The sequence below is a fragment of the Thamnophis sirtalis genome, unplaced genomic scaffold, assembly GCF_051295495.1.
Source record: "Thamnophis sirtalis isolate CommonGarterSnake01/CBP01778 unplaced genomic scaffold, rThaSir2_p1.2 scaffold_3, whole genome shotgun sequence".
Classification (NCBI taxonomy): Eukaryota; Metazoa; Chordata; class Lepidosauria; order Squamata; family Natricidae; genus Thamnophis; species Thamnophis sirtalis.
Genome location: NW_028261383.1, coordinates 5,513,966 through 5,527,747, shown reverse-complemented (window position 1 = coordinate 5,527,747; position 13,782 = coordinate 5,513,966). Strand labels below are relative to the sequence as shown.

The following is a 13,782-nucleotide window of genomic DNA, read 5'->3' as shown; positions in this document are numbered from 1 at the left end:
TAGAACTGTGTTGGCTTTTTTTGACAGCTGCTGCACACTGCTGGCTCATATTTAAATGGTTGTCCACCAGGTCTCCAAGATCCCTCTCACAGTTATTACTATTGAGCAAGGTACCACAATCAGATCTGACTTCAATGGGGTATTGCGGAAATGGTGTTCCTAATAAAAGACTGGATTTCTTTTGAAATCTGGCTCAAGGCTCATGAATTAATTAGGGCATCTTTCAGAAACATGACAGACAGTCAGATCTGACCTCTAGCAATCATAGGAAATCATATATGCCTTGCAGTTGGGGGGCTCTCCTCTTGTGGAGGGCTACTAGCCATTCCCTTGCTACTCCGTCTAGCCCCTTCATGATAGTATTCACTATAGCTCTAGGGTATGAGTAGAGGTGTCCATAGCATTCTAGGTGGATCTCAGCTGAGTCAAGGAATAGGCATAACTGGTCTGAGACCCCATGAAACTATCCCCTGAACCAGGGTGGTTCATTCAGCACTGCTCCTCCCACCTCCTGTCAGCCTCTGCATGCCTGCGCTTGATACTTCAATCAAATCCTCCATCAGACCCAACTCCTCCCCCAAGCAGTGGGAGGTTTCCTAAGGTTCCCAAGTTATTCCATATTACATCTCTGTTGTGTAAACTACTAGATACTTTTAAATTAAATTCACCTTGTGGAACCTCTGCTCCTAAAGGATATTTGCTTCTTCCCACAGAGCTGGTATAACAGGCATGTTTCATAAAACATAGGTGCCTTGTGGGTCATCAGAAACCAATCATTCCTCTTGCAGCTCTTGCCCTATAGAAATCCAATGAGCTCCCATCCTCCTAACATTCTAAAAACCTGGTTCTTCTCCTAGGAATTGGCATAAGGTGGGAAGTGAGCAGGATAAAAATGTGTTGGGTGCATCAGTGAAGGATAGTTGTTGGACAAGTTAAATATAACTATATACATTGGAAGGTGGTTGTTACAGTGCAAGCTATCCAATTTTGATTTGCGATGGGAAGCCATCTAATATATATCTAATATAAGAGCCGAGGTGGCGCAGTGGTTAAGGTGCAGTACTGCAGGCCACTTCAGCTGACTGTTATCTGCAGTTCAGCGGTTCAAATCTCACCGGCTCAAGGTTGACTCAGGCTTCCATCCTTCCGAGGTGGGTGAAATGAGGACCCAGACTGTGGGGGCAATATGCTGACTCTGTAAACCGCTTAGAGAGGGTTGAAAGCCCTATGAAGCGGTATATAAGTCTAACTGCTAAATGCTATATTTCTTTTCTCAGATACTGAAAAATGTACCAAGTGCCCAGATGATCAATATCCAAATGAGAAAAGAATCCAATGTATTCCAAAAGTTATAACCTTCCTCACCTATGAAGAACATCTGGGCGTCATTCTGGTCTCTTTTGCCCTACTCTTGTTCCTAACCACAGGATTCATTTTAATCATATTCATTAAATACCTAGAAACTCCCATTGTCAAAGCCAACAACCGGGACCTCTCCTACATCCTTCTGGTCTCCCTCCTGCTTTGCTTCTTATCCTCCTTTTTCTTCATTGGCCAACCAAGGAAAGCTACGTGCCTTCTCCGACAAGCAGTATTCAGCATTGTCTTCTCAGTAGCAGTGTCTTCTGTGTTGGCCAAAACAATTACAGTTGTGCTGGCCTTCCTGGCCTCCAAGCCCGGAAACCAAGTGAAGAGATGGTTGGGGAAGAGCTTGGCCAACTCCATTATCCTTTCTTGTTCTGGTGTCCAAATTTTCCTCTGTGCTATTTGGCTGGGAGTTTGTCCCCCATTCCCTGATTCTGACCTCCATTCCCAACCTGGAGTAATCATCTTGCAATGCAATGAAGGTTCCATCACCATGTTTTATCTTGTTCTTGGGTATATGGGTATCCTAGCTGCCATTTGCTTTATGGTGGCTTTCCTGGCCAGGAACCTGCCGGGGGCTTTCAATGAAGCCAAGCTGATCACCTTCAGTATGCTGGTCTTCTGCAGTGTGTGGATTTCATTCATACCTTCCTATTTAAGCATCAAAGGCAAGTCCATGGTGGCTGTGCAAGTTTTCTCCATTTTGGCCTCCAGTGCTGGACTGCTGGGCTGCATCTTCATTCCCAAGTGTTATATTATCATCCTTAGACCAGATTTAAATACTAAGGAACATCTTATGATAAAAGTAGGGAACTGATACTGAAATTCTTAAGCTCATAATATTTTACTTTTGTTTCCAATTATTATTGGATTTCTATGCTTATTTTGAATCTGTTTGACAAATAAGTTATTTAAACATGAAGTAAATAATACAAAGAGTATAAGGCTAATCAAATTAAAATAAAAGAATCAAACAAAAACAAATGAATCGATAGTGACAATTGTCATGCAACTAGAAAAGGACAGGATAAGAAATAAGATAATAAGCTATAGAGGAGACATGAGTCTTGAAAGAGAGTTCTATGGTGTCTCTTGCATAAGATGGAATGAATATAGACATTTAAGACTATTATAACATATAACATATGACTCTCGGATACAAAAGTCTGGATGACTTACTCCACTTATTTCTGCATCATAGAGCTTGTGGGAGCTTCTGAGTTCCATAATCTGGAAAGTTTGTTAGGTAATATTACCAACATATGCCCCAGCTCAGTTTAGGATCACTTACACAATCAGAGCCCTGATCATCAGCTATATTTAAATCATTTTCAATTTACACTTGAGGCACAACTGATTTTTTGGAATACATGGAGACCCAGTGAATTTAAAGTAACAGCAAAACTTTACTGGTTACAATTGGTGATGGACTTCAACCAGTTTAACAACCAGTTTGGTGAGCACACGCGCACGTGCAACGTTCAAAAACCACCTATTTTAAGCTGTAAAACATACCTTATATTGCAGCACCGGTGACTAAAACAGCTGAAAAACACCTGAATATAGGACAGAATGGGGCAGGGGTGGGTGGGCAAGGCCAACTGATCACTGGAACTACCAGTTCACCCAAACTGGGCCGAACCGGCTGAATCCCACACCTAGTTACAATATACATTAGCTGTTTCTCATATGCAAACATTCATTCATTCACACTTACCCATGTCCTTTTCAATTATGATGACAGGCACTAGTAAAATCTAAAGATGACTGAAAGAGTCCATAGGCTTTCGGGACTCTAATTTTTGCTTTGTTGATTCCCAAGACTGCCAGCTAATTTGGCCTTGTTGATTTTCAAGACTGGTAGCTGTTGATTTTGGAAGTTTCCATGTACTCAGGCCCAGTTTCTTTCATCTGGTCTTAATAATTTGTTCCTCATCTATCTCACGAAGGGTCTTTTATGCTAGGATAGCTTTTTGTCCACCTTGTTCACATCCCTGCTGGCAGCTTCATCCAATCACTATTTGAGATAAAGGGGTGAGAAAGTGCTATGAAGTCAGTGGTGGACTTGAAGTGGGTCTCCAAGCCCCTCATCCATTATCTTGAGTACTTTTTTTCTTTTGTGCATGTGCAAGAAAACGGAATGGCGGCCAGGCTTTTTCACCTTAGTACAATCTGGCGAAAAAGCGCTGGGAGCCCCTGGAACCGGCTTTTTTACTGTTCTTATTGAGGTCCCTGGGATGATTGACATTCAGGGGATGCATATAGACCAAAGACCAAGGGGAGCCGATGCCTCTCATCGGCCCAGGACTCCACAATCTTCAGCACGGCTCGGCAGTCTCAGCGGTGAAAATGGCAGCCCCGTAGTGACGACAGAGGCGTTTGGGAGCGTTTTGCGGCAGTTGCAGCTGTTGCAAGGTCTCTCAATCTTCCTCTTACAGCTTGGTGAGCCTCAGTGACTTTGTTGGCCAATTGCTATTATTGCCTCCTTTTCAGAAAGGGGGAGATTGATCAGGGCTTCTATTCAGATCAGGCGAATCGGGCGACTGGCTGGGTGCGCCGCGGCCATAGCCCTTTCCGGATGCCCCCCTCTTCACGTTTGGCTCAGCTCTTCCACCAATGCTGCCTCTTCCAACAATGCTGCTCCTTCCACCAATGCTGCCTCTTCCACCAACACTGCCTCTTCCACCAATGCTGCCTTTTCCACCAATGCTGCCTTTTCCATCAACGCTGCCTCCTCTCCCCATTGCTCCCTACTGGATATGTTTTTCCTTCTGGTGAGCCTTCCCCCTTACCTGTTCTGGTTGTTGCTGAGTCCCCGCCAGTCTCTCCTGCTTATATCTGGTCTCTTGTCATTCTGGGCTTTGACCATCTGACTTTCCTCAACAATAAGCTTAGGGCCTTTGGACTTGTTTCCTTAGCCCTAATTGTTTTCATCGCTGCTACCTTCCACGGCCCGTGGACTACCCTCATTGTCATCTTTATTACCTCCTACTACGACCCCTGGACTACCAACTGGGATAGCGCCTATTTAATCCATCTAAGTTTCTTTATCATGGCGCTATGGATTGTGGTTGCTTGGAGGCATTATGGCGTGCGGGAAGGTCTACACACATGTTAAGGAATATCCGAGCCCCCCCCCATCTCGATTTGTCCCTACTACCTTGAACCTTTGGACCTTCTTCTGGCCTACAGGAGAGGAGAAGTCAGATTTTCTCCTGTTTACCATCCATTGCCACTGCCGGTTCTCAACCATCCCGCCTATTTCCGGACTTTTAGACTTATATTGCACAACTTTTAAGACCTAAGATTTGCGCAAATTGTCCTAGTATGTGGAGTGTGTGAGTATGTATGTTAATGAATGACCCCACTTTTTATTAGTTTTAATTTTTATCCCCTGTTTTTATTGTACCTACTGTTTTTATTGTTATAGTGGGGTGTGCATGTTAAGTATGGCTGTTTGGTGCATATGAGGGGATCAAGAGTGCGGCCTGGGGCCCCCTCCGCTGAGTGCAGAAGCAGAAGTGGATGGGGGCCTGGTATCGCCTTTCATTCAAAAATCAGGAAAGAAAACCACAGGACTCCATTGATAGAAATCAAGTGTACTTTTACTAATTATAAATGAATAGAAGTGAAGCTAAGCGAAGTCTGATTATTTAGGCGCGAAAGCGAATAATATATTGTATAATTCATTCCCCTCCCCTTGGCATCCCGTGTACAGTCCAATCATAATTCTCCCAATTGTCAGGTGTGAGATAATTCGAAAGGCATCACCAGGATGGAATGCTGGTTCCATTGGCCTTGGCGGGAAACACTCCTCCTCCACATGTGCAGTAAGGTGGACAGTTCAAACTCTAGAATCTTCCTCCAGCAAAACAATCAGTCCCCTCCCAAATACCATGTCCCCCCCTCCCCGTTTCAATGGCAGCCAAAGCAGCAGCAAAGCAGAGGCTGACATCCGGCCCTCCTCCAGAAAAAGGCGGTCAGACCTGGAAAACGACAAAGCACAAACAAACAGATGAACAACAAGAAGCGAAAAAACAGGGGGGGGGGAGAGAGAAAAAGTCAGGAAATATGGAAAACTAGGGCTTGTCAGGATAAGCAGAATAGAACTGGCGGAGCAACTCAGGGGCCCGGACATGGGATCTGTCCACCCATTCGGCATGAGAAGGGGGAAAATGCTCCCAAGCCACCAGGTACTGAATACGATTCCGCCGCCTGCGGGAGTCCAAAATTTCACGAACTTCGAAATGTTGTTCACCATCAATCAACAGTAGGACAGGCGGCGGATCAACAGGTGGACGTAAAGATGAAAAACAAACAGGCTTAATGAGGTTAACGTGAAAAATAGGATAGACCCGGCTGAGGTGTTTAGGCAGCTGTAGGCGAAGGGAAACAGGATTGATGACCTTGATAATAGGAAATGGGCCAACATATCTGGGCCCTAACTTCCTGGATTTCTAGGTAGTTTGAAGAAACTTGGTGGACAGATAAACCTGATCAACCACTTTGTAATCAGAAGGCTTAGTCCGTTTCTTATCCACCTGTTTCTTATGTGTGCGATGTGCAGCGTCCAAAGTTTGAAGTGCTAAAGGCCAAACATGCCGAAGGCGATCACTCCACTCAGAGAGAGATGAAACTTGCGGTTGCTCACGAGGAACTTCAGGAATTGGCACAAAATCCTGTCCAGATACTACCCGGAAAGGGGTGAAACCAGTGCTGCTATGCACAGAATTATTATAAGCATGTGGCAACAAGTCTGCATGTGGCAACAAGTCCACCCAATCATCTTGCTGGTAGTTGATGAAACAACGTAAGTACTGTTCCAGAACAGAATTAGTCCTCTCACAAGCGCCATTAGTCTGAGGGTGGTGGGTGGAGCTTAAGCCCTGGGCGGAGCCAATCCGCTTAAGAAATTCCCTCCAGAACACGGAGGTGAATTGAACACCCCTATCCGAAATGATGCGATCAGGCACCCCATGTAAACGGTAAACGTGACAAATGAACATTTTTGCGAGAGCCTTAGCAGATGGAATCTTGGGGCAAGGGATGAAGTGGACTTGCTTGGAGAACAAGTCGGTAACCACCCAGATAACGGTGTGCCCCTGGCTCTCAGGGAGTTCGACAATGAGGTCCATAGAGATCTCCCTCCACGGGGAGACAGGGCGAGCCACAGTCTGGAGCAAACCCTGCAGTTTCCCTGGCTGGCATTTAGCAGCAGCACAAACGGGACAACTGGTGACATAAAGTTCAATGTCCTTTTTCAAAGAAGGCCACCAAAACTGCCGTTTCACGAGATGCAGCGTCTTCACGAAACCAAAATGACCTGCCATCCGGGAATCACAAGCCCGTTGGAGAACCACCAGACAAAGAGATGCAGGGACGTTAAGTTTTTCCCCAATCCATGGCAAGTCATCCCTCATGGTGCATTCATTTACATGCTGCTGGAACCACTCATCATGAGCGAGGGCGTTCTTGAGATTGGAGAGAAAATCCTGGGACATCTCCACTTTAGAACGTGCCTGTTGTCTAGTAACCACAGGAGCAGTGAGGCTTGACGTGGGAATGACTGGCTGGAGCACACTGAGCTTTGAATAGTTGTACTGAGGGAGCCTGGACAAAGCATCAGCCATGAAGCTCTTCCCCCCGGAATGTATTTCAGGGTGAAATTAAAATGATTGAAATGCTGAGCCCAGTGCATCTGCTTAAGGGAAAGTCTCCGGGGAGTTCTCAAAGCTTCTAAATTCTTATGGTCAGTCCACACCTTGAACAGGTGCTTAGCGCCTTCCAGAAAATGGCGCCATGTGGCCAAAGCCCAACGAACAGCAAATGCCTCCTTCTCCCAGATAGCCCAACGTCTCTCCGTGTCAGTGAGTTTGCGAGAGGTGTATGCATAGCGTTGCAAGTTACCTTGATCATTGGCCTGAAGCAATACGGCCCCCACCGCCATGTTGCTGGCATCAGCCTGAACCACAAATGGTGCATCCATGTCCGGGTGCTACAGAACCGGTTCCTCGGCAAAAAGTTGTTTTAACTTCTCAACTTCCATGGTCCAATCCAATGGCTTGCTAGGTCTGGGATTCGGCCCACCTTTGGACTTCAATAGGTTAGTAATGGGAAGTGCTGTCTTAGCAAAAGAAGGGATGAACTGGCGATAGAAATTGGCAAAACCCAAAATTTTCTGCAACTGCCTGCATGTACGAGGGGCCTCCCACTCAGTGACTGCTTTGACCTTAGCGGGGTCCATCTCCACACCCGCGTGGGAGATACGATAGCCTAGGTAGTCCACCTTCTCCTGATGGAATTCACATTTGGACAATTTGGCATAAAGCTCCGCGGCTCGAAGCTTCTTCAGAACCTTACGAACCAGCTTGACGTGTTCTTCACGTGTTTGTGGGTAAATAAGAATATTGTCTAAATATACGATAATGCCTTTGTAAAGATGGTCATGCAAGACCTCATTAATCAATTGCATGAAGACCGCAGGTGTCCCCTGCAGGCCAAATGGCATCACACAGAACTGGAAACAGCCCAGGGGACAGTTGAAAGCTGTTTTCCACTCGTCCCCCTCCTTAATACGGACTCTATAGTATGCCTCCCGTAAGTCTAGTTTAGTAAAAATGCGGCCCTTGCCCAGTTGGGCTAGCATGTCCTTCATTAGTGGTAATGGATAGAGGTTCTGGGCAGAGATATTGTTTAAATTTTTGAAATTAACACATAATCTGAGAGAGCCATCTTTCTTTTCTCTGAAGAGCACAGGAGCTGCTACGTTGGGTCTAGCTGGTTCAATGAAACCTCTCTCCAAGTTCTTGTCAATGAATTTTCTCATTTCCTCCATCTCCATAGGAGACATAGAATATATCTGGGGCTTTGGAAGCACCACTCCAGGTAAAATCTCGATGGTGCAATCAGTGGGTCTGTGGGGAGGGAGCTTATCAGAAGATTTCTCACTGAAGACTCCTCTCAGATCCCAATATTCCTTCGGAATTTTCTCCTCCCCTTCGATTCTCTCCTGCCCCCTGGCTGCCAAAGTGGGGTTGGAATCAGCAGGGTCTGGGGTTTCAACCTCTCTGTCAGGGGTCACGCTAGTGCGAATGCGTAGCCACCCCTTCCTCCAGTTAATGCGAGGGTTCCATTTACGAAGCCAGGGGAGTCCTAAAATAAGGGGGCGGTCCATGCCAGGTGCCACAATAAAAGTGATTAACTCCTGATGGGTGCCCATCTTCATCTAACGGCTCAGTAGAAAAATGAGCAGGGCCCCCACTCGCAATAGAACCATCAATCTGGCAAAAAAACAATAGGGGTTTTTAAAGTCCTCAACTTCAACCCCAATTTTTCCACCATCGCCGGACTAATCATACAGCGAGTCCAGCAGAGCTAAAAGCTTTTCAGTCTCACCAGCACATGGCACCCTTAATTCAATAGGGATCAACATGGGGCCTTTGTTTGAACTCACCCAATGATGCGAGTGGTCATCATCTGATTCGTCAGACGAGCTGGAGGTAACGTCACCCTCCTCCTCCTCCGGCTGGAAATGCTGGAGGACATTTTCAGCAGCGCACGCAGCCTCTCTCTTCTTTCCCGGGGCCTTGCTTGCCCTCCCCTCTCTTCTGGGTGGGGGTGGAGCGGTCTGAGCCAGTTTAACACAGCAATTCACGGCGCGATGGCCTTCCTTCCCGCAGCGGAAGCATGTGAAAGGCTTGGTCTTGCCGGCGAAGCTTCCCTTCCCTTCGCTTCTGGTGCGAGCAGGGGCTTTTTGGACCGATGGGGGGGCGGGGCGACTTCTCTGCTTCTCCCTCTTTCATGCATTGAAGTCTGGCCAAATCTAACTCAACGTCTGCTGCATCTTCATACCAAGCAGTCACTCGGCGGGGAAGGTGTGTGTTAACTCACTGTTGGTAATTTTTTTCATTCAATCCCCCAGCAAACTGATCTAACAAAGCATCTTCTGGACATCCCCTCATATAGGCTGACAGCTATTGAAACTCCTGAATATATTCAGCCACCGGTCTATGTCCCTGCTTCAGGGCCATAAATTTCACCTTCCCGCATTTCTCAATCAGTGGGTCATCAAACCTCCTCTTCATTGCAGCCATAAAGTCATTAAAATTCCTCAAGAGAGGGGAATTGCCTTGGTGTAAGCCCACCATCCAGTCGGCCGCTTTGTCTTCCAATGAGAGTAAAACCATTCTTACTTTCATATCATCCGTTTCTAAATCCGGACCATAAATTTCCATATAGTTCCAAATCTGTATGACAAACAACCCTAACTTTTTGGGATCGCCATTATATTTCACTGTTAAGGGAGGGACTTTTGCCAATTGGCGTCGCCTGCCCCCCCTACTCTTAGAGTGGCCCTAGCTGGGGGGGAGGCTGGTTCTGGGTTTCCTTGCTCCCAACCCCCCTTGGCCTCTTCACCCTCCCTTAACCTATGCATGGAGTACCTTTGTTCAAACTCTTCAGCTTGCTCCCTTTCCATTGCTCTTCCACGGTTTTTGCGTTTGGACATAGCTTTCTCAAGGAGTCACATGGTGTGGGACAATTTGTAATCCTCATCCCTAGCATCACCCCATTCTGCTGATTTTTTTTTCCGGTCTCCTTCTCGTGACTCCTGCATCCAACTCCTCAGACTCCTCTTTTTGCCCCACACCCAAAGTCCATCGGGGACGAACAGTAGACTCTTCCACTCTTAGACCAGCCAGCCTTTCAGTTAAAGATGGTGCTGCTGCCGCCCCTTCAGTTTCCTCTTCATCACTCACATGCAAAGACATTCTTTTTCTTCTTGTGAGAACACCCCCCTCGGTAGGTTGTAGCTCCTGGTGGGGTGGAGGTTGAGACTTCGCTTATTGTCAGCCCTTCTTCATTCAAAAATCAGGAAAGAAAACCACAGGACTCCATTGATAGAAATCAAGTGTACTTTTACTAATTATAAATGAACAGAAGCGAAGCGAAGCAAAGTCTGATTATTTAGGCACGAAAGCGAATAATATATTGTATAATTCATTCCCCTCCCCTTGGCATCCCGTGCACAGTCCAATCATAATTCTCCCAATTGTCAGGTGTGAGATAACTTTGAAAGGCATCACCAGGATGGAATACTGGTTCCGTTGGCCTTGGTGGGAAACACTCCTCCTCCACATGTGCAGTAAGGTGGACAGTTCAAATTCTAGAATCTTCCTCCAACACAACAATCAGTCTCCTCCCAAATACCATGCCCCCCTCCCCATTTCAATGGCAGCCGAAGCAGCAGCAAAGCGGAGGCTGACACCGCCTCTCATCCCAGAGTGTTTGGTGTGAATGGCCTGCCGAGGAATGTGGGGGCCATGGGTTGGGGAGAGGGGTCTACGGATAGGGGGACGGGATGGAGCATCCTGGTTATGTTTGGGAGAGGCAGGTATGGCGGGAGCTTCAGGGCAGGCCATTACCGGGGAAGGAGGGTTCGTTACGTCACAGCGGTCCCTCGTTCCGGCCCTGATAGCTCATCTCAAAGACCATGTGGCAAGGGTGATCAGGACCCTGGCCTCAGGTTGTTGTTGCTAAGTGCCAGATCTGTGATTCACAAAGCTCCCCTCGTCCAGGACCTGATATTGGACAAGGGGGCAGATCTGGCATGTATTACTGAAACCTGGTTGGGCCATGAGGGAGGAGTCCCCCTCTCTGAAATGTGCCCTGAAGAGTTTCAGGTGCTCCACCAACTGTGACACCAGAGAAGGGGGGGAGTGGCTGCCATCATAAGAAGGTCACTGGTTCCTCGTGGGATTCCTGCTCTGGAGATTGTCAGATGTGAGTCTCTTCTGGTGAAGTTGGACCTTAGGGGGTCAAACGGGCCCGTTGTTAATGTACCTACCTCCCAGCTGCATTGCAACAGTCCTGCCTGCGCTCCTAGAGTCAGTAGCAGGACTGGCGGTTGAATTCCCCAAACTTATAGTATTGGGGGATTTCAACCTGCCATCTCTTGGCGAACGCTCCAATGGAGTGCAGGATTTCATGGCTTCCATGACAACCATGGACTTGACCCAGGTAATTCTGGGCTCAACTCATACAGTGGGACACACGCTCGACCTCGTCTTTCTCTCGGGGCAGTGGAGATGTGATCTGAAATTGGAGGGCATTGAGATCTCGCCCCTGTCATGGTCAGATCACTTCCTACTGAGGCTGGACTTTCGGAAACCACTCCCCCACTGCAGGGAGGTGGAGCCGATTAAGTGGTTCCGCCCCAGGTGCATGATGGACCCTTTGGGATTTCAAACGGAGCTTGGGGACATACCTGACTCCCTTGCCCACAGCCCGACAGAGTCCTTGGTCGCTGCTTGGAATACAGCGGCGGCTGGGGCTCTTGACCGGATTGCACCTTTGTGGCCTCTTTGCGGCAGTGGATCCAGGAGGGCTCCTTGGTTTACTGAGGAACTCCGGGAGATGAAGTGCCAAAAGAGACGCCTAGAGCGACGCTGGAGGGCTTGTAACTCCGAATCTGACCGAGCACTGCTAAGAGCCTATATTAGGACTTATCTCGTGGTGATACGGGCAGCAAAATGTGTGCATTTTTCCACTCTTATTACATCCGCAGAATCTCGCCCGGCTGCCCTGTTTAGGATTACTCGCTTCCTTCTGAAGGGGAGGGATGCGGAGGAACCCTTGCAGGGAAGAGCTGAGGAATTTGTTCAGTTTCTGTCGGACAAAGTCGCCCAGATTCGGACGGACCTGGACTCCACTTGGGCAGTTCCTGCCAAGATTCCGGGGGTGGGCCTTGATCGGATTTCTTGGATTGAGTTCCAACCTGTTACTCCTGAGGAAGTGGACAAGGCCATGGGAGCGGTAAGTGCCTCCACCTACCTACTGGACCCGTGTCCCTCCTGGCTGGTTTCCGCCAGCAAGGAGGTTACACGAAGCTGGTTCCAAAGAATTATTAACACCTCTTTACAGGAGGGATCTTTCCCGCAACCCCTAAAGGATGTGGTGGTGAGACCCCTCCTTAAGAAACCTTCTCTGGATCCAGCTATTCTTAAAAACTATCATCCAGTCTCCAACTTACCCTTTGTTGGGAAGGTTGTTGCGAAGGTGGTGGCCTTTCAACTCCGACGGTCCTTGGATGAAGCTGACTATCTTGATCCCTTCTAGTCAGGTTTCAGGCCTGGTTACTCCACCGAAACTGCTTTGGTCGCGCTAACCAATGATTTCTGGCGGGCCAGGGATAGAGGATTTTCCTCTATCCTGGTGCTTCTTGATCTCTCAGCGGCCTTCGATACCATCGACCATGGTATCCTTCTGCGAAGACCTGGGGAGGTGGGAGTGGGAGGCACTGTTTTACGGTGGTTCTCCTCTTACCTCTCTGACAGGTCGCAGTCGGTTTTGGTTGGAGGACAGAGGTCGATCCCTAGGCCCCACAAATATGGGGTGCCACAGGGTTCAGTCCTGTCCCCCCTCCTATTTAACATCTACATGAAGCCGCTGGGTGAGATCATTCGCCGGCACAGGATCAAGTACCACCAATATGCAGACGATAGTCAATTGTATCTGTCCGCCCTGTGCCAACTCAGCGAAGCAGTGGGAGTGATGTGCCAGTGCCTGGAGGCTGTTAGGGTCTGGATGGAAGTAAACAAGTTGGCACTCAATCAGGCCAGACCGAGTGGCTTTTGATGTTTCCTCCCAAGGATAGTCTGGATTTTCCATCTATTAGCCTGCGGGGGTGAAAGTTTACACCCTTCAGAGAGGGCCCGCAACTTTGGTGTCCTCCTGGATCTGCAGCTTACTTTAGAACATCATTTGTTGGCTGTGACCAGGGGGGCTTTTGCCCAGGTTCGCCTGGTGCACCAGTTGCGACCCTATCTGGACCTGGAGGCACTTCAAATGGTCACTCATGCCCTCGTCACCTCAAGGCTCGATTACTGCAACACACTCTACATGGGGCTGCCCTTGAAGATTGTTTGGAGACTACAGTTGGTCCAGAATGCAGCCGCTCGAGCGATATCAGGTATACCTAGGTACACCCATATTACACCTATCCTCCGCGAGCTGCACTGGCTCCCTATTGGTCTCCAGACACGCTACAAAGTGCTGGTGATTACCTTTAAAGCCCTACATGGCATTGTACCTGGATATCTGAGAGACCGTCTCCTGCTACACAACTCCCAACGTCCAATAAGAACCCACAGGCTAGGCCTCCTCCGGGTGCCATCGACCGGACAATGCTAACTAGCGACCACTCGGGGGAGAGCCTTTTCTGTAGCTGCTCTGGCTCTGTGGAACGAGCTACCAGCAGAGATCCAGACAGCTTCCTATCCTCGTGGCCTTCCAAAAAGCCACCAAAACCTGGCTGTTCCGACAGGCCTGGGGTTGCTGATTTTTAAAACAGGTCCAACCCCCAGTTAAACCAAATGTATGTTGTGTTTTTTAAATTGTTTGTATTCTTTCCCCTATGTG

General features: G+C 48.1%; 1 pseudogene; it reads left to right on the top strand.

Moving 5' to 3' along the window:
- The first annotated feature begins 10,685 nt into the window (after positions 1–10,685).
- On the top strand, positions 10,686–12,480 carry LOC148047059 (uncharacterized; annotated as a pseudogene).
- Positions 12,481–13,782: the final 1,302 nt, after the last annotated feature.